Source organism: Eulemur rufifrons, chromosome 15, assembly GCF_041146395.1.
Source record: "Eulemur rufifrons isolate Redbay chromosome 15, OSU_ERuf_1, whole genome shotgun sequence".
NCBI classification, from domain to species: Eukaryota; Metazoa; Chordata; class Mammalia; order Primates; family Lemuridae; genus Eulemur; species Eulemur rufifrons.
Window position 1 is genome coordinate 50,208,251 of NC_090997.1, and position 25,434 is coordinate 50,233,684.

General features: G+C 34.0%; 1 pseudogene; it reads left to right on the plus strand.

Moving 5' to 3' along the window:
• The first annotated feature begins 3,337 nt into the window (after positions 1-3,337).
• The window catches only part of LOC138395966 (small ribosomal subunit protein uS15-like), an 87,559-nt pseudogene continuing 65,462 nt past the window's right edge, over positions 3,338-25,434 (plus strand).

Sequence of the window (25,434 nt, forward strand, 5' to 3'; positions counted from 1 at the left end):
CAGTGGAACTGAATGTAAAACTCAAAATTCATAGACATCACAACTAAAGGATGAACCTTGACGATCACATAAAACAATGTTGCAAAAGCTCTGTTATGACTCACAATGTAATAATAAATATACAACTTACTGAGGTGGATTGTGGCAACCAGCGTAGGCAATTGTCCACTGTTCCCACTCAGTTATGAGGAAAACTGGGAAGATCATGACTCCAAATCCCTTTAACCTATTTGTAAGCACACTGTTCCTCAGCACACGAGTTAGGAAACTCTGATAGATAAGATTAATGTTTCATCATCTCCATTTTTGCTAATTTTAACAATATAATTTATTTGTGTATTGATAAATCAGTTAAAACTAAAATCCTTATACCTATTTGCTTACAGTGGAACAATATTTTATCATTACTATGCACTTTAAAAATAATTTTCCCTACTATACACTTCATATATTTCCTTAAAAAATATCAGTCCATTTTACATTTTGAAAAGAAAAACTCAAAATACAAAATTAAGAGTAATCCCAATATCAAAAGACAAAAATTACTTGTAACCTCAGTGTCTAAAATATATATCTGGTTGAGAGTATAAGCTCAACAGTATTTTTTTACATGAATGAGTTCTAAATTTTGTAGAATTAAAAAAATATTTTAGTTTGCATATTTCATATAGTTTCTGTCTTTATACATGTAAATACAGGTTTATGTTCAATTGTCTTTTTTTTTTTTTTACCTAATATTCTAATAAGATCAAGGCAAGATATACTTGTGTGCAAGTGAGAGGTTAGCAAATCAAATTGGTTTAGAGGAAAAGAAGCAACTGTTAGAAAGATAGCAGCTTATATCCAACAATTGAATGACAATTTAACCTTCAATCTCTGAAAAGATGAGTGCTCTTGCTTACATTCAAGAACTACCAGGCACTTGAACCATCCAAGGAATCTGTCACTTCTTCTTTTTTTTTTTTTTTTTTTACTTCTTGTGGACCAGTTTCCCTCTGGCTCTGCCTCTGCCCATTGTACTTCCCCAGATAGCACAAAACACATACACCAAAGATCTCCAAGCAACACATCTTAAAGCTTCCACCAGCAAATAGGGCTATTTATGATCTCTCTGGTCCCACATTTTAAAAAGTAAGCCAGGAAAGAATTATGATAGATCTTTTCCCAGAAGAAGGTAAATATTGATTCCATAAGAAAGGAATAGTGCTTGAAAGGAACAGCAATGTATTATAGAGCATAAATTTAATTGCCAATTTAAGCATTTTAGCAATATGTTTTTAATGACTATATAATGCACATTGTAGTGGAAGCCCCCAAATTTGCTTACCCATTATTCTGTTTGCAGGTATTACATTGCTCTAATATTCTACCATTAAAATTAATGTTGTAATGAAGGTTTTTTATATAATATTTGTCATTATCTTGTATAATTTCTTGTGTATTTTCACAGGGAGATACCCAGAGAATATACAAAAAATAATGTATGAATTTTATTTACATCTTAGCCTTGGACATTATATTTTAAACTCTCCTTTCAGTGCTTATATTGACTCTCTCTCATTCTTTGTTTCTCTCTATCTCTGTTTATTTATATTTTTCATGAGGATATTTTACCCAATGTATCACATTGTTAGCACAATGAACATAACTAGAGATGGACACCAGTTCAATATGAATTGAAAAGAAATATTTACCATATACTGAAACCTAATTTGTATACAGCTGTATGATAAAATAAGGCTTAAAAAGTATGCAAGATACCAGATGAAAGTCTTGCTAAATGGCCTATATTTAAAACAGATGAAACTTAAGATCTATTAGATTGACCATATGAAAGTATTATTTTTACAAGTGAAAAATGGTTACAAGCAGCAATTCTATGTGGTTCAACCTAGTATATCAGTTGGGAACTTTTTAAACTGCAAATATGGGAATAACTGAGCAATAATAACTTAAAACAAATAGAAGCAGAATTTTTTTCTCATATAACAAGAATTCTGGAAGTGGTTGCAGATGTTGGTTCAACAGAGCAGTGCCTGGAGAGATACAGATTCTTTCCGTTGTTTTTACTCACTGTCTTTTATGTGTTTCATTTTTATGCTTGTTCACCTCACAGTCACAAAATTGCTACTATAACTCTAGACGTCATGTTTGTGTAATGGGAATAAAGACAGGGGACAGTGGAAGAGGACCATGATATCAGCTTTGTGTATTCCCTTTTATCAGGAAAGAAAATATTTTTTTTAGTCCCCAGTAGACTTCTGCTCACAACTCCTTGACCAAAACAATGTTGTGGTCACATTTGTCTGCAAAGGAAACTGGGATGTTAATTATTAATATTTAGCTAGGTGCATTGTAGTCCTAAAATAAAATGTGGTTTTGTTGGTAAAGGGTAAAAGAAAATAGATATTGAGAAGACAATTCACAGTCTTCCACAGGGTATTTTCTCATTAAATTCAGTACCATAGAAAGCCAGAATAACTTCAAAATCTCTACAGCATGATAAGTATGGAAAAGGACTTTAAACCTGAGCAGCATGATTTTTGGTAATAATAAACATATTAATAAGCATAAGTGAGGCATCATTTTAGATATTAATAAGCATTTGCTTTATCATCTTGAACCTTGTGTAGACAGAAAGAAAGAGAAGATTATAAAATTGTTTCCATCGTTGGCACACATAGTGGTGTCTTTTCTTACTGAAACATTGGTATCACTGCTTCAAAAACAATATTGCATAATGTGCATCGAGAATCAACTATTAGTTAGGCGACCACTATAGCTCATAAATGACCAGAAAAATTATGGAGGTGACCCACCAGAAGTCAATTTGCATAAGAAACTTTGAAGCCTCCTGAGAAACGAATATCATGCTCAGGGTAGAGAGATTCAGATACAAGAAGCTTGGCCTTCAAACAAAGCCTTTGTATTAGGGAGGAGTGATAAATCAGTCCAGCATTATTCTGAAACATGGATTTGTTTCTCAGTACAACCGAACCCCTTACCCACAGTCGAGTCATTAATGTCTGAATCTTGAAGTAAAGAGGGCAAGGCATAATTTATAAAAAAGAAATGATTTTCAAATAGGTTGCAGTCACCCCTGCTAAATTAAGTTGTTGGAATCCTAGTAACTCCCTTTAGTTGAATGTAACATATAAATGAAGGTCAGGAAGTCTCCTCTACTCAGCAGCACAGTGTTTATGAAGGGTCACAGTGCTTCTAATGTAGCAGGTAGTGGTAGTGACTGGTGGACTCAGAGATAACTGAGGAAAGCTGCAGAGTAGATATGCATCAGTCTAGGCAACAATTCCAGATGCCAGAGGAAGGGCAAGAAACTATGGCTGTACCCAGCACAAGTGACACTGGTCAAAAGCAAGAGTCCAGCATGAGAAATGGTGAGACTCAGCAGACAGCATTGCTAAGTGGTTGTGGTGGCCTCCAGGAGATTGAGCTACAGTTAAAAGGTAAGAAATGGTGCATGCCATGTGGTAGCTGATTAGGAAGCTAATATTTGTTTGTGAGTAGGTAATATAAGAAATTCTTACAAGCACTTTTTCGGTAGTTAAGATTTACCATTAGCATGTGCTAAAAGTAAGAGTCATTGGAAAATATACTACACTTGCAAATGAATATTTAAGTCCTAGATGAACTGGTTACAGTCTAATAAAATCAGGATGGAATAACAGCAGAGATTTAGCTTTCTATGTGTACCTGTGGATCTATAGCAAGATCCTAAATATTTATCATTCTTGCTCTTTGAGTCTTTCTTTCTCTCAAATGAGAAAGGAAAAAAGTAAGGGAAATAACATTTTTTGGAGCATTTTCTAAATGCCTGGCATCATTCTAGAATAGGAATCAGCAAAATTTTTCTGTAAAGGTCCAGGTAGTAAATACTTGGGCTTTGTGGGCCATATGGTGTCTGCTGCAACTGTATAACTCTGCCATTACAGCAGAAAAGCAGCCGTAGTCAATACCTAAACAAAAGAGTGTGGCTGTGTTCCAATAAAACCTTATGGACATTGAAATTTATATTTCATATAATTCTCACATGCCACAAAATATTCTTATTTTGATCTTTTCAACCATTTTAAAATGTGAAAACCATTCCTAAGCTCTCTGGCTGTACAAAAACAGATGGCAAGTCAGATCTGGCCCATAGGCTGCGGTACGCCGACCCTTGTTCTTGAAGCATAAACTAACTCATTTCATAGCTGTAAGAATTCAGTAGAGTAGTTATAATCCCTATTTTATATGTATTAGTAAACTGAGGCCAAGAAACATCTATCTTACTTAAGGACCCACAGTAAGTGGTAAAACCAGTATTCACACCAAGGTAAGTCTGAGAAATTCCATGTTCTTTTGATACATGGACAATTGTAATAATTGGCAGTTTTTTCCTAGAGCCCTGTACTGATATGGACAGCATGGCCTCACTGCAGCTCAGCAGGAAGAAGTACAGTGGTGAATGAGCAATGTCTTCCAGGAGGAGGGGAGGTAAGGGTGGCAGCAGATGCTCTATGTAATCATTTCTCCATTTCTAACAGGTGAAAATAGGACTAGCAATGGTCTCTGATTTTGAAAAATCCAGAACGACTGGAGTTTGATCTTCTTTGTGAGCAACTTCAGCTGCAATAGGACTTTCACAAGTGAGCTGGTTTGTTGGGATGTCCAAGTGCCTGTATTTATTTTTATCATGTTATCACACAAGGATGGCTCGCCCTGCACCCACTGTGGCTACCCATATCCCCACACTCCCTCTCTGGCTACCAGTACCATCTTAGGACTGCTTACAGGTACAAGACAAAAAGTGTTCTACTGCTTCTAATACCATATTTCTATGTGACACATAGTTCAGTCTCAGACCAACTCTTAGAAGGTTGGTGAGAGAGAATCTGCGAGGCTGCTTCGGACTATTTGCCTAGAAGTCCACACCCTTATTTTTTCTCTAATGCTCCCACCTCATGCTGAAGTGAAGAAATTTTGTGTCATTCCCAGAGAATTTGGTAAGTAAGGGGCAGGGTGCAAGAAAGAGGGGAAGGAAGGGATCCTCATCCTCAATTTTTGTCAACCCTCTCCCTAATTTTCTTATTCTAGGCCTATATAATTTTTGAACTGGCTTTTTTGTCACTTAATATTCTTGTTAATCTTTGGTTTATGACATAAGAGTCCTTCAGTGTGCTCAGCTTCAGCTGTTGAAACTCATGCAATTCCACTGGGCCCACTGTGAATAATCCAGAATAATCTTACCATTTTGAGGTCAACAGATCTATTATCTTAATGACATCTGCAAAGTCCTTTTTGCCATGTAACAGAACATGCTCATAGGCATGACACAGGGTTCAAAGGTCATGGGGACCAAAGTTCTGCCTACCACATGTGTGTTTATACAATACGAAACATTTTCAAAGGGCACAGATTAATGTGTAGCACAGTAGTGTTCTAAAATGTTCAACATTCATACACAATAATCTTGTCTTGAATGTGGATATGGATACCTGGCCAATTAGAGAAGTAGAAAAGCCTCTTCTGGTCCGTGTTGGAACAGTTTCTGACTTGAGATACCATTTAACCTCCTAGTGCCTGCCTCTGTATTTTCATCTTAAATCAAGCATAATACATTTTACCAAACCTAACTCTCTGAACTGATTTAAACATCACAAGATATAAATAAATAGTAGTAAACAGAATATTTCAAAAATTTAGTACTCTTTTATTTCTCATCAGTGAGAATAAAACCATGATTAGAACCACTATTCTTGGTTAAATAAAAGGAAAGAAAAAGAAGTCTGTGGTTGGAAGAGAGTATATTTAGAATTATTTAACTCTAATGAACTTTGAAAATCTTATGGAAAAATCCATATGGTGTATGTAAATGCAAATAGATAGAAAAAATTCAGATGAGGAATCTATTTCTTTTCATGTTTTATTATGCCAAAAGATAATGTAGTGCCTCGCTCTGGAATCTCATCTGTCACACTGTGCACTATAAAGTGACAGGACATGATGTGACATATTGATGAGACCCAAGGTGACACAGGGCATGGTTTGTGGTCTGTGTGTAGGTATAGATAATTAGGAAAACTCTGGAAAAGAGCAGTTTCAGAAGGATTTAAGGAAGAATTCTTATGATAGACAAATAAAAGGTAAGACTAAGAATATCTTTTTTTAATAAAATAAAACATACGGGATATTGGATGTTATCCTCCTGACTGCTAAATTTTATAATCATCTGTTTGGCATTTAACCTTCACATATGATTAAGATAGCAAGCGTCATACCCACAGCATTCCCTTGTAAGAGGAGAATATGGTGAGAGGAGGTAATTGAATTTTGTTCTGACCCTCTTTGGCCTCTTTGCAGAAGCAATTTGTGAATTATTTAGGAAAAAAGGAAAAGGATATTGCCTCAAGAGAGAAATGCTGGGTGCAAAGAGGAATTTAGTTCAGTGGCGCTGTCTCTTAGAATACATCTGCTTTCCCAGCTTGAAATGAAAATTGAAATGGAAATTTCTATTCATCCTTATGCATTAACAAGATCCCTTCTTTTCACTGCCATGCTTCATATGTCCCAAACTAGACTAGCAGCAGATCTAAAACTTTACAAATCATTCTGGGACCTTTGTTATTAAGATGGCAATCTGTGACTGAGCCAATAAAGGAAAGTAACACCACTGTAAATAAGTCTGACACGAACACTTGGACTTCTCAAATGCCGACTAAAGCAAATTAAGAACAGTGTAATTGTTAATCTTAGCATTTCTGTTGCATTGTATCTCTTTATATTTATACAACTTTATTATAAAAAGAACTACAGCTCATAGGCATAAGAATAGTGATGAAATGAGGAAAAGAAATGCTTTTTGTTCCCTGTCTCTTTATTTGGTTTTAAAGTACTATTTCACATAGTGATTACATAACTTATTGTCTGAAAGAATGAAAAATGCTGACATTATCATTGAGCTTTAAAATAAGTCACAAATATGTCTAAAGACCACCATTCTCCAAAGATCACATATATGCTACTTTTTAGTTTATAGCCATCCACAGTATTGGCATGTACGTGACAGCCAAAGGGTCAGAATGAAAATGATTTAATAAAGAAATTCAAAACTAACGTAAAAAATGAAATTGAAACTGGGCTGTCACAGCCTTAGAGAGTTGAGGGGTCAGTATGAAACATTTTGTTTTATTTTTAAAGCTTTGATTGGCCTGCCAACATGTATTTGTGCTGTCACTCTGAGGACCGACCCTTCTAGTAGCACTGAAGTGGCAGGCAGCTCTTGATTGATGAGTGTTTGCATCCATTTTATTATTTGTTGTTTATTTCTTGCCTGACATGTTTAACTTAAAAAAATTCATACAAGAACCTTTACAATTATGTGAGTCAGCCTGCACCAGAATTCCATTTCCGTGTATTAAGGAAACTGCAGCAAAAACAAACATGCACACAAACACAACAGGTTCTTTTGAGATAAGGAAGATAATGTCAGTTCAATAATATTATCAATATGTTCCCGTTGATGTAAGGCGCAACAAGTAATCAAATACCAACAATAAAAAAATTACAAATAAGTCAGACTTGGGTAAGAACTTTCTGAAATTATTTCAAACATAAAACAATTTCTTTGGTAATAACTATTTTGCTATTTCCCCGCTGTAATTTTTACTTGTAAAGGGCAAATAGCTTCCAAGATAGAGACTTTATATTGCAGCATTTGATTGTCTAAATATTGGTAAACAGCGTTTAAAGACTACAGTAGTCCTATAATCAAAGATTCAGCATTCTCCTTTTATGAGCTACTACAGGTATGTACAGTGTTTATGCCAATAAGTCTGAGGTTGGCTCATGATGCAGGTGGGAACATACATATTGGCTTCAACTTGCTATTTTAATTTGTGCCACCCAACTGAATAAAATGAATGAAAATTATATTTACCCCTTGATTTTTCTACCCCATAACACTTGAGACAGTTTTTCTATCTATTAGGGCTCTACGTTTCAGTTAGAAGAAAAACACCTCAAACTGGTTTAAATGATACATGACAAAGAAGTGGGTTTTGTTTGGTTTTTCTTGTTTGTTTGATTCATTATTTTTGTCTCTGTAACTGGAAGATCCAGGCATAAGGTGGAAGTCAGGACTGACTTGCTTTAACTGCTCTTGGAGTCGTCACTCTGCATGCCTTGTGCAGGGCCAGCCACATCTTCAGGCTGACTTCTCTCATAGTGGTAAAATGCTAGTATAGATTTAGATTTTACATTCGCCTATCACAAAATTCAGTTGTCTTAACTGAGACAGATGTTCTTTTTTGAACCAAAATAAAGGGAAAGTTTGATATTTGATGATAATCAAATATCAAACACAAACAAGTTAGTTAAAGGAAAATTTAAGGCCCATAAGTTAAAGATTAGTACATTCTCGGAGCAAATTATTTATAAGAGATCTTTGAAATACAGGAAGGAAAAGCATGATGAACTGGGAGGGGGAATTGGAGGTAAGTGTATGTGTAATCACCTCTACTTTAATATCTTTGTACATATATCTGTGATGCACTTAAAAATAGCTACCCTATCAAGCACTTCTTCTAAGCCCCATGCTAAGCTCTTTATAAATATTATTCCACATTGTACAACAACCTTATTAGAATTAAATATTAATATTATTACACCTAGTTAGCAGATGAAGAAACTGGGTTTCAAAGAGATTAAGTAACTTTTCTAAAATCATTGTTAGAAAGTAATGGAGGGTGATTTGAATTTGCATTTCAAAGTTCATGATTATAAACATTACGTTATTATACTCACATTTTTTGGTTTATAGGTCAGTCTCTTACTGTGAACTCTCTTAGGACAGAAAAAATAGTGATTTTTTTCTTGCTTCACTCACTACCATATCCTCAGTGACTAAAACAGAGTCTGGCTTATAGTAAATGCTTAATTGACATTTAAACATTGTTGAATAAAGGATTATATCCCTCTACCTGGAAAAGGACATTTATCAATTAGCTTAGGCCAATCCTGGGATTGGTTGCTTTACAAGAGTGGAGAGAGAGAATTTACCATAGAAAAAATAAAAGAAATACAATGTCCACTACAGTCCTTGGGAGAAAATTCTAAATTTAGAATCTTGCACCATTTTTTATTGCCCATCTAACTTAAATATTATTTTATGTGCCTCTGTTTCCTCCTTTGAAACATCACTGTAATTTATAATATGTGCTTCATTGTCTTATTGTGGGTTACTGTGATGATTAAATTTGGTAACACATATGTCAGTTACTATGCTGTTCACTGAGCATAAGCACTCACTGAATTTTAAATACTATTATTCTTATTGTTATTAACCTCCTTTTCTACTTCATCAGTATCCTTATCAGCATCATCACCATCAGGTTAAAATGGCCCAATTTTTTTAAATTTAATTTTTTAAATTATATATATCCTGAGGATGCTGTTTTTATGATCTATTTTTAAGTGTAAAGTCATCTCTAATAGCATCAATAATATGTATCGGCCGGGTGTGGTGGCTCACGCCTGTAATCCTAGCACTCTGGGAGGCCGAGGCGGGTGGATCACTCGAGGTCAGGAGTTCGAGACCAGCCTGAGCAAGAGCAAGACCCCGTCTCTACTAAAAATAGAAAGAAATTATCTGGCCATCTAAAAGATATATAGAGAAAAAAATTAGCCGGGCATGATGGCACATGCCTGTAGTCCCAGCTACTCAGGAGGCTGAGGCAGGAGGATCGCTTGAGCCCAGGAGTTTGAGGTTGCTGTGAGCTAGGCTGACACCACACCACGACACTCACTCTAGCCAGGGCAACAAAGCGAGACTCTGTCTCAAAAAAAAAAAAATAATAATAATAATATGTATCATTTGGGTAAGTATGGCCAAGAAGAATATTCATTTCCTGTTTGTCCTAAATCAGTTACGTCCTAGGAATTGTCCTCGTCAGAGGTTATTTTGCCAATAGCAACACACAGAACTTACAGGATGTCTTTGGTATCCAAAGAGAATATTCTTAAATCTGATTTAGTAGACCCAGAGAGCAAAATCAAATTACTTAATTTTTCAGTTTCTGGTAAGGTAGAATTTAGAATTCTCTAAAATACATTTTGATTCCAAAGATTTAATGAAATCTTATTCTCTCTTTGTGAGACTGATCTTAAATTCACCTCTGCCTTAGAAATCTATTTTTAAGCATTCTTATCCACTGAAATGTTCATGCTTGTATTTTATATTTGTGGTTACTTATCGTGTAGAACCTGATAGTATTCATTAATTTTTTAATGTGTAGTAGACATATTTTTCTAAAATGTTTTTCTAAATTTTTTAAATCATTTAAATCATTACATAGTCTCATGATGACAGCATCTCCAAACCTTAACAACTTACAATATACTTAATTAATTAATGTCTCTACATACATCTAATACTTAAGAATGCTTTTTAAATACCCACCTATTTCATAGCACAACTAATTTTATTTCACATGTAGAAAAATTTAAATTTCAGAGTAGCCATTTATTCAAAGTCATTCATCCAGTAAGTGACAGACCCCAAATTTCAGCTCAGGTAGGTCTTTACATTTCAAATCTGGTACTTTAGATTATTTTCTGACAAATACTGCTGCCGCATGGGTATTTTCTAGTATTAGATTGGGAGATATATGAAAGCAGGTACTTTTTCTTTACTTTGTACTTTCAGAGTGTTCAATATTTTTTTGGAGTAAACATAGTGAATATTAAAAATTATGCTTAATTGACAAGAAAGCCCAGAAACTAACCTGTCCAGTGTCCTAGAACTAACAAATGAGACTGAGTGTCAAGGCTCTGACCTACCCAGTGAGGCTCTTTTTCTTACTCCATCCTCATCCTCCATCAGCTATATCAGCTAAAGAGCAATGATTTAGGCAAATTCTGTTTTGGGAAATTGAGGATTGTAAATATTCGCTGCTTTTTTTCAAAGGTTTATTTTTAAATATTTATAATATATTAGAATATGAGAGTGGAATGTCACCCCACTGACCAAAACTGGTTCTGCATATTGACAGTCTGAATAGGGATGTGCTTTTCCCTGTGCTCCTATTGCAGGCTTCCTAATACTGTATCTTCAGACAAAGACGATCATTCCATAGGGAAGAGGATGCAGGTCTTGCTAGAGCCTTTCAACAATTAAAAATTATTTAACCAACTGACTATTAAATATTCATCCATCCCTTTATTTGTTCATTGATGTGATAAGCATGTATTCAACTTATTGGCTTAGTGGGGATATAAGAATGAGTAAGATATATTCTAGTAGTCAATGGGATACAGAATAAAAATGATACACAGTTTATACTCTGATAGAAGAGAAAGAGAAGGAAATTTATAAAATCACAGAGATATATTAATGTTTGATCTTTGGGGTTAACATCAGATATCCTGAAAGCACAGTATGCACTCGTCGGTGTTCTAAATAGTTCACATTTATGAGCTCAGTTAATATTCACTCATGTCTAAGAAATAAATCTTATTTTCCCCATCCTACATATAACACAATGGACACCTAAATAAATTTGTGGCTTTTTTTTGAAATAAAGTAACTTTATTCTGTATGAAATAAAGTAACTTTCTCAAGGTGGATATAAGTATATAGTGACCAAATTAGAGCTTGAAACTCTACTATCTGACTAAAAATCCCAAGCTCACATTCTTCCACCTAAACAGAGTACTTTGTGTATGCTACTTTGTCATTCACAAGATTCTAAAATATACATGGTCATTTGCGTGCATGTTCGATTTCTTCTACTACATTCTTTACCTTTCAGAGACAGGATTCATATTTCATTTGTTTGAGACTTACCCATAGTATCTAGCATCATGTTTTAAAAATAGTTGCTTTAGAAACATATTAATACCATGGGTCTTTATAGACTCGTAATTAAAGAAAATGTATGATTAATATGAAATATAAAAAATTAGACAAACACACTGAGTAAAGACGTAATAACAAAATGTAGGCTCTTGTAGTAATGCAGAATGATCTCGACACTCAAAGAATAATCCTGTTCTATTGTTAAATCAAATAGGATGTCTAATTAGCTAAGCACAGATTTTTCTTTCTTTTTTCCTCCCCCAGAAACCCATTCAATTTTTAAAATATTCAAAATTCCTAAACGAAACAATTTTAATCATCTACCTGAAAGTTGGTAGCACTATAGGAAATTGACAGGCTGGCATCAGAGTTAAACACCCTTTTAATTCTTTTTGCTCCTAATTTGTATCATTAGCGTATCTTAGTCTGTCAAAGTAATCAAAGCCATCAGTGGGGGAGAAAAGGTGACTTATACGTACAAGTATCATGTATTTATTAATACGATTATTTTAATCATTTAGTTGGAGAGAACTTATTTTTAACTAGTACAGTGGCTGACCATATTTATATTAGCATCTTTCCATCATATCAAAGGTTCTCAAAGTGGGAAAGCTGTAACTAACATCAAGGAGTGTTAAAACAGCTCTGAGTAATGTGCATTCGTACACTATGAGGGCATACATGTGTGGCCTCTGAGTAAGGCACAAACAGGGTAGTAAGGTCAAATCAAAGTATCTGGATAACATTTCTTATTTTCTTCTTGTCCAATTAGAATAATATGAGTCTTTGTGGGCACATTATCTAGAAAGTAAAACATCAATTTGTCTTTGTCACTCTATTACCTTCCAGGGGCTACTGCATGGGGCTGGGAAAGAGGCTTTCTCTATAGTACCAGGGGAAAAGTTGGGACTATCTACCTGCCTTGTCCTCCCTGCTTCTCCTGGCATGTGTGCGATTCTCTGTCACCACTGCAAATCTGATAATCCTCACCGTATTTGGTCAGTGACACTCACTAGAATTTTAAAAGCAGTTTAAAGAAACTAACATTTACTTTTTAAGTTTCTAGCATGGGCTCCTTTTCCTTCTTTCTCTTGTCCACTGCCTGACTCCCAGCAAAAGAAAAATATAAATATGCATGTATGTGTATGAACTATATGTGTGAAAATATCTAGTCATATTCTAAGAGGAGAAGCACACCCTTAACCATTTAGAATTCCCTTGGAGGAAGAGCACAGTTTAATAGTATGCAGTGTTTTGTTTTTAGTTTTGAGAAAGTATTCATTAAGGGTAAAACAGGAAAGACGATCAAAGCACATAAAAGAGAAACTGTATTCTTTGTACTTTCCTTGTTGTCTTGCCTGAAATTCAGTCCTCTTCACCTCTTGCCCCACTGGATTCAGTAACTTCCAATCTTCTTCTCCCTATTGTGCTAAACTTAGAAATGTGCCTAGAAACCAAAGAATAAGGTGCCTGTGACTTGTGTATGTTTGGAATAGGGAATTATCATTCCTAAATTTCTCAGGGACTTTAGAAATTATCGTTTTCCCCTCAAGAAAAGAGAATTTCTCTTTTTTCTTGTTCCCCCCTACCCATTTTCCTTGTCAGTTTAGACGCTGCCTGAAATAGACACTGTAAAAACACTGGGTGGCAGTCCCTCTCTCTTCCAGCCACCAACACCAGAGTGGACTGTCATCACGAGCAATTCGGCTATATAACATCACATTATTTCCCTGCATTTGCTGGCTGACGCTGAAACTCTAATTCCACCGAAGATCCAGCAGTTCAGTGGAGACAGGGCAGTGCAGAGCAGCAGAAATAATAGGTTTTCCTAAAAGCATATGTCACAAAGCAAAACCAGGAGCTTTCCTAGATCAGCCAAAACATGAAAACTGGAAGTGAAAATGTCCTGTTCGGTGATTTAGTCAATGGAATTAAATCATAAAGCTTCCAACAGTTGTTTTTAGTAGTCTCACCTGTGATTTTCTGAGTACAGATGCCTATCTTGGGATTCCCCCTTCCACATCTACCTCTATGTATCGTTATCATTTATATGAGTTCCCTATAATTAAAGCATCTGTAAACTCTAGCATCTGGAGTCTTCTGCCACACTCTGTTTCTTTCCTTTTTCTCTGCAAGTACACCCCTCTGTGCCCCCATCCAAGACAGGAGTCTGTGCTGTGGAACACCAGGGCACACATGGACAGCTCGCCCGCCAAGACTCCGCGGTGGCCCAGCACGTGGCTCATGAGTCAGCTCCACTCTAAACTCCTGAGGGCTGATGAATGGAAAACAAAGATTTTTTTTCAATTAATTTTAATGATTAAAAATATGACAATTCAAGACATTTAGAAAGTAATTAAAGAGGCGATTTGTGGCAGTATAAATATTATAAGCAAAAAAAAAAAAAAAAAAAAAACTATTCCCGTATGGTATCTCTGATAGAAGATATTTAATTAAAACAGCCCAAACCATTTAAAGATCCTGAGTTTTCATAACAAAGAAGCAGGTAGCTTTAGCTGGGGGTCATGAAAGATTGTACCTAAATGAGAGTTATCTATATCTATTCCTAGTTGTTTTTTTTTTTTTATTGTTGATGCTATGCTGCTGATCGTCTGAAACTAAAAATAAATTAAATAAATAGATACATTCAAAAAGGCAAAGACAAGTTTTCTTAATTAAGCAAATTCACCACAAAGTCCATGTCTCAAAAGTCTTTTTTCTTTGTCATCAATAGCCCATAAAGAATTAATAGGAGCAAGATTTCCTCAGTGTTAATTACTGCAGTTAAATAAAACTACTGAATTAGTAATTTAGGTAATAGTCTCCAAAATCATGGATAATGGTCAGAAAAGAGTGGTAATAATTTATTATGCAATTAATTTTCAAAATAATAAGAATTAAGTAATAATTCTTTCCTTTAACAAATATGTCTTAAGTCTCTTCTATGTGCTAGATTTTGTTTTGAGTCCGGGAGATTTAGCAGTGAATAAAGCAAATGAAGCCTTGTTCATAGTGTATATACCCCACACCCAGAGTGCCTGCCTCTGATTCCATATTAGAGAGTGAGGTGGCCATTTTTGTACATCACTTATATCATAAATTACCTAGTACCTTATCTTAGTCATTGGAGGTGCTCAAAATTTTATTTTAAAAATAAATTAATTACTGATGCCTTTGAAAAGAGAGTCAATATACCTGCTTCTAAAATGATCAGCCAATTTTTTTTAAAATTCATACTTAATTATAAAGAAAAATACATTAAAATCTGTATTGAAAAATTAATTATAATGTGTAGCATTTTGATAGCACATTTCTAGAGGGGCATTAAATATTTTGCTTACTCCTCTGCCTAGAATTTAAGTTAAATATTCATAATAACATACACAGAAACACTAACATTTTACTTTTACCAGAAATTTAATATTGAAGTTTTTATATATAAAGTGGAAAATCTTGCCCATGTGACTCATACATTGTGCCTGTGACTTTAATGCCTTTAACAAGACAGCCTAATGGCCCATTATTGTTTTTAACAGGCCACCTTAAAATAACCTTTCAGCAAATTTTCTGACATATTTTATCTCAGCCTCCATTTATTTCATTTATATTGACCCTGGTCCCTTTAAAATAGCTGGTTTTTGAGAAACATTGGAGTAAGCACAGCATTTCTGCAAAGACTTTCGGATTCTTCCAGTAATTCCACATTGATGTTGCTTAGTTTTATGGGTAACAATCTGCTCTTCTTTTGGAATCTGTCAGAATCAGAAAAATGCACATTAATCATTTACTATAGGAGCATGTACTGCTCCAAATGTCCTCCATTTCAAGATGGCAATTGGGCATTTGTCAGTAATTACCCACAGCCTCACAAGTAGGGAATTGGCCATGTATGTAGTGTCAACTGTGGACAGCACCTCCTCCTCCAGATGATGTTCTTAGAGACTCCAGGATGGGCCTCCACAGGTTGTCATGTGAAGACAGGTCTGCCATATAAATGTTGTTTGTTTATTGACATACTGTTGGGACTGTTTCACTTCCAGACTGAATTTAAACCATGGGACAGCTCCAAAGGAGCGATGCAGCTTTCAAAGAGTCTTTGGGGTGGGAGCAACACCACCTGCAAAAGACTTTTTCGGATTCGAGTTAGGCCTAGTATTTGAGAAAGCCAGGAAGATCATGATTCCAAACTGGACAAGTAGTGGTGTGGGAATTCAGGGGGAGATTTAGTTGATTTCTCCCTCAAAGCTGTAAAAACACCTCTTTGACTATTTGACATTGTGTGAAGATATGTGGTCCCAGGAAGTCATTAAACAGAAGCCTTCTGGAATAATTTTTTACCAACTGAATGTCTTTACATTGCTATTACCTTAAAGACTGTGATATCTTCCCTAAAATTCTGGCCTATGTTCATAGGCTTTTAATACCTGTTCTCTTCTCTTTCTGGTAGGATTGTCGATCAAGTGAAAACACTTCTTCCTCATTCGCAGAAATGCAAAACCTAGTGTCAGCTATTTGGAAGGCAAATACTATTTTTCTGTTTTTTTAAAGCCAAATACTTTTTATTTTTCCTACATAAAAATTAAGTACATTTATATGATAAAATATTGCATAATCCCATTACAAAATGCCAATAAATTATATGAATAAAATATAAAAATATGTAACACAAATGACAATACCTATGTTAGCTTTTTTTTTTCTAATGCATGATTGCCTTTATTTGTTGGAAAATCCACCAATTTATTTGAGGTTAGGACAATCAATCAAAAATCCCCATTGTATCTAGATTGAAATGCATTAATAAATCAATATCTCTTGGAGATATTTTATATTAATGATAGGTGACTTATTCTTTCTTAGCAAGCAAGACAGGCAAAATAAGTAAGAAAGATATGAATGTTATTTTTTACTTAATTCTGGATCACTTTTTGCTGAAAATATACAATTTTTAGGCTTTAAATTTTGACTCCTGTTATCCCTAAGATTACTATTTCATTTATAGTACAAATCCTAGCCACACATCCAAATATGTTTCAGATTGAAAGTGAGAGGAAAAAGAAAAAGACAACATCACTATTCATTTCATTCTGTCTATTCACATTTCATCCACATTTATTTCCTTCTATCCAGTATCAAGAGTTTAAAACTAGAACATAAAGATTTAACATTCAGTAATAAGTAAATTATAATATGAGCTAGTAATTAAATGTAAAATTAAAATATTACATAAAAGTGTCCAGAACTCATGAAGGTTTTTGCAATATGAATTCAATATTGTAAAATATGCACATAGGTAAAGCCTGAGAGGTAAAATAAAAAAAGGCTATCAAGAACAGTGGATATTTGGGTCTTTAAGAAATGGCTTAGAATAATTATGACATGGTCTTTTCAATAAAAAGGATCAAAACGTTAGTTTAAATGTTGTATCCAAAGTGTATTTGCAGTGTAAATATACAGTAGGTGCTCACAAATTTTGTTGAATAAATGAACGGATGAATAGAGAAATAGATGATAGATTAGATAGATGACAGATTGATAGACGGAAGAATAGTTTAGGAAAGGTTATTGTTGTCTGGATGTCCTGAAGAATCGAATTTAGGACTTGAATGAAATAAAACTGAAAATAATATACAAAAGGAGGGGTATTATATTAATATTAAAATGTGCAGATAAGAATAAAGACATCTTCAACAAATGAGGTTAGGAAAATAGGGAAGTTTTTTTTAAAAAGTACATAAATGATGTATTGAAATGATATTCAAGAAAAATTAATTTGGCCATGTAAAAATATAAACTGATAGGAATTTTTTTTATAAATGTATTTTATGGAGACCACTAAACATATACATGAGTGTATGACTAAAAATATTCATTTGAGTGTTTTTTTAATTAAAGAAAAGAGAGACAGAAAATGAAACAAACCAAGTAGCTGTAAACAAGCTATAGATTAAATAAACTGTGATTTCTCCATTAAACGTGTAATTAATTTATTAATGTAGAAAAAGTGCTCAGACTATAGTTAGTGGAGAAAAAATTGTAGAAAAGATTTATTAAATAATTCAAATGTTAAAAATATATATATTTTGCTTTGCTTTTTGTTCAAATTTTTTTTATTATAGTGCAATGTGACGTATTTATGGTATTCAATGATTTCTTTCTTTGGCTTGAATCTGTATTTCTAATCATCTGTCTATTCTATCTATCTATCATTTATCTATCTAATTGTAAGCTCCAGTTAAGAAGCACTTACTTCTTTCTAAATACACATTTATCTTTCTTGTTTCAGCAATGCTGCTCATTTGCCTCCAATATCACCTGTCTCAAATATTAAAATTATATTTGTCTCTCAAAGTCCTGTTGAAGTCATTCTTCATCTTTCAGTGCAGACATGATGTATTTCTTCTCAAAACTTCTATGACAGTTTGACCACAAGAGAATCCTGATATTCACATTAGTGACACACAGATTTGAACCTCAACTCCATCGCTTATTAGCTATGTGAGGTGAAGAAACTGAATAATACTTTTTGAACCTTAGGCTCCTCATCTTTAAAATGGGGCCATTATGTGCTAATTCATACAGTTGTATAGATAATGTGTGTAGAGCACTCAAAATAGTACTTAATTCAGGTTAAAGGCTCTATACTTGTGAATTCTTCCTCTAGGACTTCTGTTTATATAGTGGTTCTCTAACTCCACCAGACAAGTTTTACGGATGAATGTCTGAATCTTTTTAACCCTTGTGGTGCGATGCGGCACCATGTATCTAGCAGTTCAATGAATATTTGTTGACACTGTGAATACAAATTCACCATAATGGAATTTTGAAGCAACTTTTAAATATCCTCTTGGGAGACATACATAAAATGGGGTATTTCCTGGACTATACCTTGCTTTCTCTTTCCAGATGTCTTCATCACTCTAAAATAACAGAAATATGTTTGTTAATGCTGTCGGCAATGTAGATCAGTAATCTTGGATAAGTGCACATTAGTGATTTTCTAGTTGGTCACCTCGTCATCTGGTCAGGCCAGTGGTGAGAACCACAGAAGAGACAAGAACAAGGCTCACAGAATATGACAGAAGTCAGTGAAAAAAGTTATGTATTTTATCAAAGTTATGAAAATATCTTACTTTTAAGAACTATAATTTCTTGGCTAAAAAATGTCTTCTTGGGCAAGGTGAGGTTTGGTTGGAGAGATGACCATGGGGGATTTTTTTCATATGTTCAGGAATTTCCTCTAAGGCAGCAAACAGCCAAGCACTAGAACAAACAAACAAAAAATTCCCAAAAGAAAAAAAGAGAGATTTTTCTATTAAATTTCCTATTAATTACATAACAGCTAGGGACATTTTAGACCAAACCAAACAATTGTGACCTTGTAAATTTTATTTTTTAAAATTGATAGTCATCACCATAACAATACTTCAATCATCCCCATGGTTAAAAAATAGATGGTGTTACTCTTTTAAAGGCATTTACCTGACTAAAATATGCTCAGTAATAGCTTTAGAGAACAAAATAAGCTTTGCTGGTATGAATCTGTGTTTTTTAAAAAAAAGCTTTATTCAAATAACTTGAAAAACTAACTACAAACTAAATTGGAAAATAATTGCAAGGCCTGGCTTCCACTTTTAATCAGGTGGTGGCTATTGGTCCGTCAGACAGAAAACTATAAATGAACACTGTAGCATTATTAGTAATCGTAGCATTACACTTCACAAAACAAGCTAAAAATAACAGCAATGTGTAAATCCTGTTGCCATTATATTCTTACTGCTGAGGCATTTATTTTGCATCATATCCTCACCAAAAAAAAAAAAAAAAAAAAAAATCAATAGAACTGTCACTGAGTCATCTACACCTCTTAACTCTTCCCTCACAACAGATGCAGCACCTGCTGTTGTTTCTGGTTTTGTACTCTCGCTTGCCTTGCAAGTGATGGTATTTACTAGCAATTGTAGGAACCGAGCAGGATGAGACTCAGTGTCACAGAGGCCAATATATCATGCACCCCGTAGGTAAGGAGAAACTGCCAAAGAAATGTTCCTAATTCACAATGGACAGATTATGAAACTGAAGCATGAGCACTAGCACAGAAGCTGTGTACGAGGAAAAAGGAGAAAGGAATGAGGAGAAGGAGGAAGAAAAGTGGCAGATGTAAATTCTTTCTTTTCTTTTCCTTTTTTTGGCTCCCGATCCTGGGGTTTGATAAACTATTAATGATCAGAATATTTTAGCCATCTTTTCACAGACAGTGCTTAAAAGCTCATATCTGTCTAGGAGGCGAAGAAATTCTACTTTTAATTCTGAAATAAGAAGGATGTCATTATTTCTATCTTTTTTCCTTTTTCCCTTTTTTCTGTCCTTCCTTTCTTCCCTTTTCCTTCCTTCCTTCTTTTTTCAAAGTGTATAATCCCTGTAACAATTTTTGGCTGCATCTTTAAATGATTTTTTCTCATTGTGTGTGCGTGTGGTGTGTGTGTGTGTGTGCGCGCGTGTAGGGGCACAATTAAAGCACCATTTTTAAAACCCGCGCCTTTGTTAATTTTAAATCCTTCCCCTGAGATTTTTATTTTGCTAAAAATTTAGTTTTTACTCTTCACCAACATGTAATTATTTAAATTTTCCTGTTGGAACATATATACTTAAGGTAGTTTTTTATGTCTTAATACTTGAGAATTTTAAATGCCCTTGTTAAGTAGCAAAAAATTTAAAATGTGACTATATCACCTCTTACCTGGGATAATTAAATAACTTGTGGATAGTGGAAACAGCACAAATTTAATCTTTTTTGACAATGGGAGAAAAAAATCAGTTCACCCTTATTTTACTAAAACAAATTCTTCCTACAACATACCTCTTGTAAAATAACAGCAAAATCTGAATATACAATGTGAAGACTTGAAAGAACTCTTTTGTGTTCCTTGGGTCTGGATTACATAAATATAAATTATAAAATCATTTGCTATATAAAATATTTAGCAAATGATCTTGCTTTAAAAATAAACCATGTAAACTGGAGCTGTTTCTAAGAATCTTCTAGTCTACAATATATCACAGATGTGAAAGTGACTTTATGTGTTAAACAATTGGCCTTTAACAAGAAAAAAAAATATTAGACAATTCTGAGTACAAAGCTATTAACTGACTGATTTCTGATCCCTGACACAGGATGTCATCCTTAACCCAGTGCCCGGCTGCTCAGCATCCTGTGGGAACCACAGGTTTCCAAAGATTCTTCATTACAAATAGCAATCAGTTCGGATAGAGGAGACACAAGGAGAGCCAGTTAAATCTTTCACATCGTTACCAGCCTCATTGTTTTGCAAATCAGTAGCATAAAGTAGAACACGTGCATGAATCCTCTTACAGGTTTCTGAGTGTTTGGGATTCCAAACATGCAAATCCTGGTGATTAGCAGTAAATGAATAATCCACATGACAAATCATTACCTTCACCAGCTAAGTGGCTAGTTTAAATCAAATATTGTAGGTTATGGTTGGAATTAATTAAGATTTGTCTCTCTGAAATGATAAGCCTTTCCCCTATTCATATGTCAGTCCATCATGATCAAGAAGTCTGCCACATCTGATCACTAACTCACTTGAATATCTCAAAACAGCATTTTTAAAGCATCCTATTTATAGTAGAGATATGTAGAATAATCCAAAATACTGTCTGTTTTAACATGCTAACCCTCTCTTGGCAAGAAATTCTTCTCGGGAGACTCCAATTTCTGAAATGATCAGGTGCCAAAACTGAGTGCCACAACAATAGGATAAAAAGTGATTTATTTGTATTTTAACTGGCTGCCCCCCCCTTTGTAATTTGCCCTTACAAATGTAATTATTCATTTTCTTCAGTAGGTGACTAAGTTGATTATATTTCACTTGTAGGTATTTAATATTCATTTTCTTGTAATGATTTTTCAGTACTATTTTCCACAAATGTCAAAATCCTGAGTTGTTTATTTGAATCCTGAGTTATTGCTCTAATAATGAGAAGCTCTAATTATAGAGTGCAGTGAACTAGGCAGCAGTGAGCTTGCATCCCAAATATTACTACTCAGATGAAAGCATATGAAGAACACTAGTCACGTCTTTAAAAGACGTTACTAGTGCTACTTTTTGATGTTTAGATATGGACTATTCTGTTACTTTTGAAGGGTTACAGCAAGCTCTGGAGTAAGAATTTTTCATCCTTATTTTTTACTCTTTATTGAAATTGAGCTTCTTCTCGATTTAAGCAAAGTACTTACCAGAAGCTTATTGTCCTGTAGTTGCTGAACACTATACTTTCTCAATCAGCTAAAATAGGAGCATGGCAAACAGAATTAGTACCGACCCTTACCCTCAATTATTCTTGTGCACATTCAATGCCACTCCACTTCCTAATACATTTATTTGTTACGTATCTACAAACAATATTAGTTATAGGGAGCACACAAGGAAAGACATGATTTGCCCCTCCCACTCCCCATCTGTTGTGAAAAGCACACAGGTTTTCCTCCACAGGTTGAAAACAACCTCATGTCCTTGAAGCCCAGACTCTGACTGCATTGTAATAATAGTGCGAACCTTCTTCCCACTGCTCAACCCACAGACCTATTTTTAAGGCTGCATTCTGAGACTAGCCTTCACCATGGTACTGTTGGAACATAAACTACCATGTTAAACAACCATGGCATGAGACTGACTAATCCTGGTGAACTGAGTGGTTAAATAGCTCCTCCTTACAAGAAGCAACAATTTCAAGCCTTGCCCTCCATCTGCAAGTCAGAATACCTTCACTATTCTTCCAAAAATAGGTGGTGCAAAAACTGTTCCTTACCAATGCAGGGACTTAATTAATTCTATTAATTTATTTATTTGGCAGATTTAATGTTTTCACTAAATACTTACTAATTTTTATAGGTAAAAATTAAATACAATTTCTATATGAATTGTTAAGTTATCACCTCATCCATGGACCCAATGATCAGAAAATATACATGAAGGATACAAATGACCTAAATAATATAGACATAACTAAGAAAGAACATTGAGGAAATAGTTGATTCAGTAATAAACATGAATTAAAACTCAGCCTTGCTGTCTCTCTCTCTTTCTTTCTCTCTCCTGAATAGCACAAGTGATTTAAACATGAAGTGACGTGTAAGACAAATCAGATTGAGTCCTGTGATCACAGAACTACAAAGGCCTAGATTCTATTCTTGCCTTATTCACAGGTAGTTTTTAGAATCTTTCCTAAATTATTTTAAGCCATTTATCCATATTAAAATAGACTCAAAATTCATTTAATAGTCATTCTTTTACTTAAAAACCATTTGTTAACAGCTAACTCTATGGCAAGTTTGGAAGAAAAGATGGGCATAGTCCTTATGGATCTTACTATCCATTATGTTCTAATACATACTTAGTATTAAGCAAGAATATACAAAAATGATAATGCTTGAATTAAAATATGGACTTACAACTTCCAGTGGTTAATAATGTGCAATTTATGTTGCTATTAATAATTTTACTTCAAAATTTAACTAATGAAATTTTTAAATAGTCAAATCAGTGACAAGAGGCTACATATAACATTATCCACAATTAATTTTTTTATTATGAAACTTGAAATTAATCTCTAGTTATAAGGACACCATTAAAAAGAATGAGGATATGGTCCCCTACTGATTTCACTGGAGAAAAAAACTTGAATAGAACATGGGCTCATTGCTGATTCCATTGCACATATCAGCTTATTTATGTACTTAGGGGAATAAAACACAGTTCACTTTTCCATAGACTAAACTGGTAGTGAAATTTTAAGTTCTGAAGAGAGAATTAGAATGTTAATTATTTCATTTTTCTCAAGGTGACTTTTATTGAGAAAAACTAACTCTTCATTAGTAAATGCTATGCCTCTAGTGAATCTTCTTAAATCTTACCTTTTCATAACTAACTCTTCCTAAATAAGCGTTTGTAACTATGATAACTATTTGGTACCTCCCTGTATCCTTAGTGCATGAACGCAGTGCTGACTGATGGTCTACTTTTGACACTCTGAAATCTAAGCCAAGTTCACTCCTTGTAACTGTGCCTGTGAATATTTGAGTCCTTACCTCAAAGGGCTCTTGAAACACTGCTAATTACAAGGGGATAATGAGAACTCACCAATGGAGACCATCTCAATTAAACAAAAATCAGTTTATATTGATACAGCAATTAATTATATATGTCAGAATAATTGGAGAATCTTTCCTTCTGTACTTATAGAGAACCTAAACTTATGTGAAATTAAGTATTAGTTGTAGAGAATTTAATTGAGATCAAAATGAACTTCAGCGGTAGCCTTGATGTAAAATTTGTAAAAAATAGATTAAGGGGTGAGAAAATAATGAAAGTTTTCTGTGATGAGTTTTCTTTCATACAGAGTTAGAGTGGGGACAATTTATATCTCAATGTCATTTGTCTGTCTTTTTTTTCTTTTCTTTATTTTTTTTTTTTACCAAGTTAATGAGGAATATGGACCAATCCTCAGTACCATGTTGGGCATTTAGAAACCCCAGTGGTTTCTTTGAGTTTACACTACATAAATTTCTGGATCCCAAAGAACTTGTAATACTAATGGCATTTATCAGGTATTGTTTGTAAAAGATATGAATAATAATAGTCCATCTGCTATATTCCCTTTTCAGCAGAGGAATCATACAAATTAATGTTGGCCTGGATGTAATCCAGTTAGGATGATTCGTGAGAGTCATAAAAATGACCTCTCTCTCTCTTTTTTTTTTATTTGCAAGCAACTATTTTTGCATTAGTTATTTTTATGCTTCTTTTTGTAAGGTCCACTTTAAGTTCCTTTAACTCTGTCAAATATTTTATGACTATCTTGGAAAAATACCTCATGTCAAGGACCACCATCATCAAAAATAATGTTAAATTTTATAAAAGTCTTAATTTTGTGCTCTGGTGTTTATATAAGGAAAATATTAAAAGTATATGAAAGTGCATCAAGTATAACAACATAAGAAAAAAGAAAACTAACATGTGTTGAGTACTTAACTATTTTAATATATTTGAAATATTATCTCCTTTGATTTTAATGGTATTTCTTTGTAGCAGATACATGAATTAACCCCATTCCACAATTGAGGAAACAGAGCCATAGAGAGCGAAATAGCCATCCTGATGTCCCACATCTAGGACATGCCAGAGCCAATATTCAAACTCTGGTCTGTTTTCCACCAAACTTATGCCCTTAATCATTATGAAAAATGTTTTTTTTTTTTTTTTTTTTTTTTTTTTTTTTTTGGTGAATGGGCTGGTGGAATGAAAATCTAGATAATGAAGTAAGGAATGACATTACATAAATTTACTTATTAATTATCAATGTCATCTATACATAATGCTTTTTCATATCAGTAAAATATATACACCAGGTACAATTTATGTTATTTTTTTATTCATCAGCCAACAGTTTTCCCTCCAATTTTTATAGAGAGGACAGTAAACAACTTCAATTTAATTATATCTTAGTATTCTATGATAAATGGCAAATTATAAGACTGAATAATAACTTAGAAATAT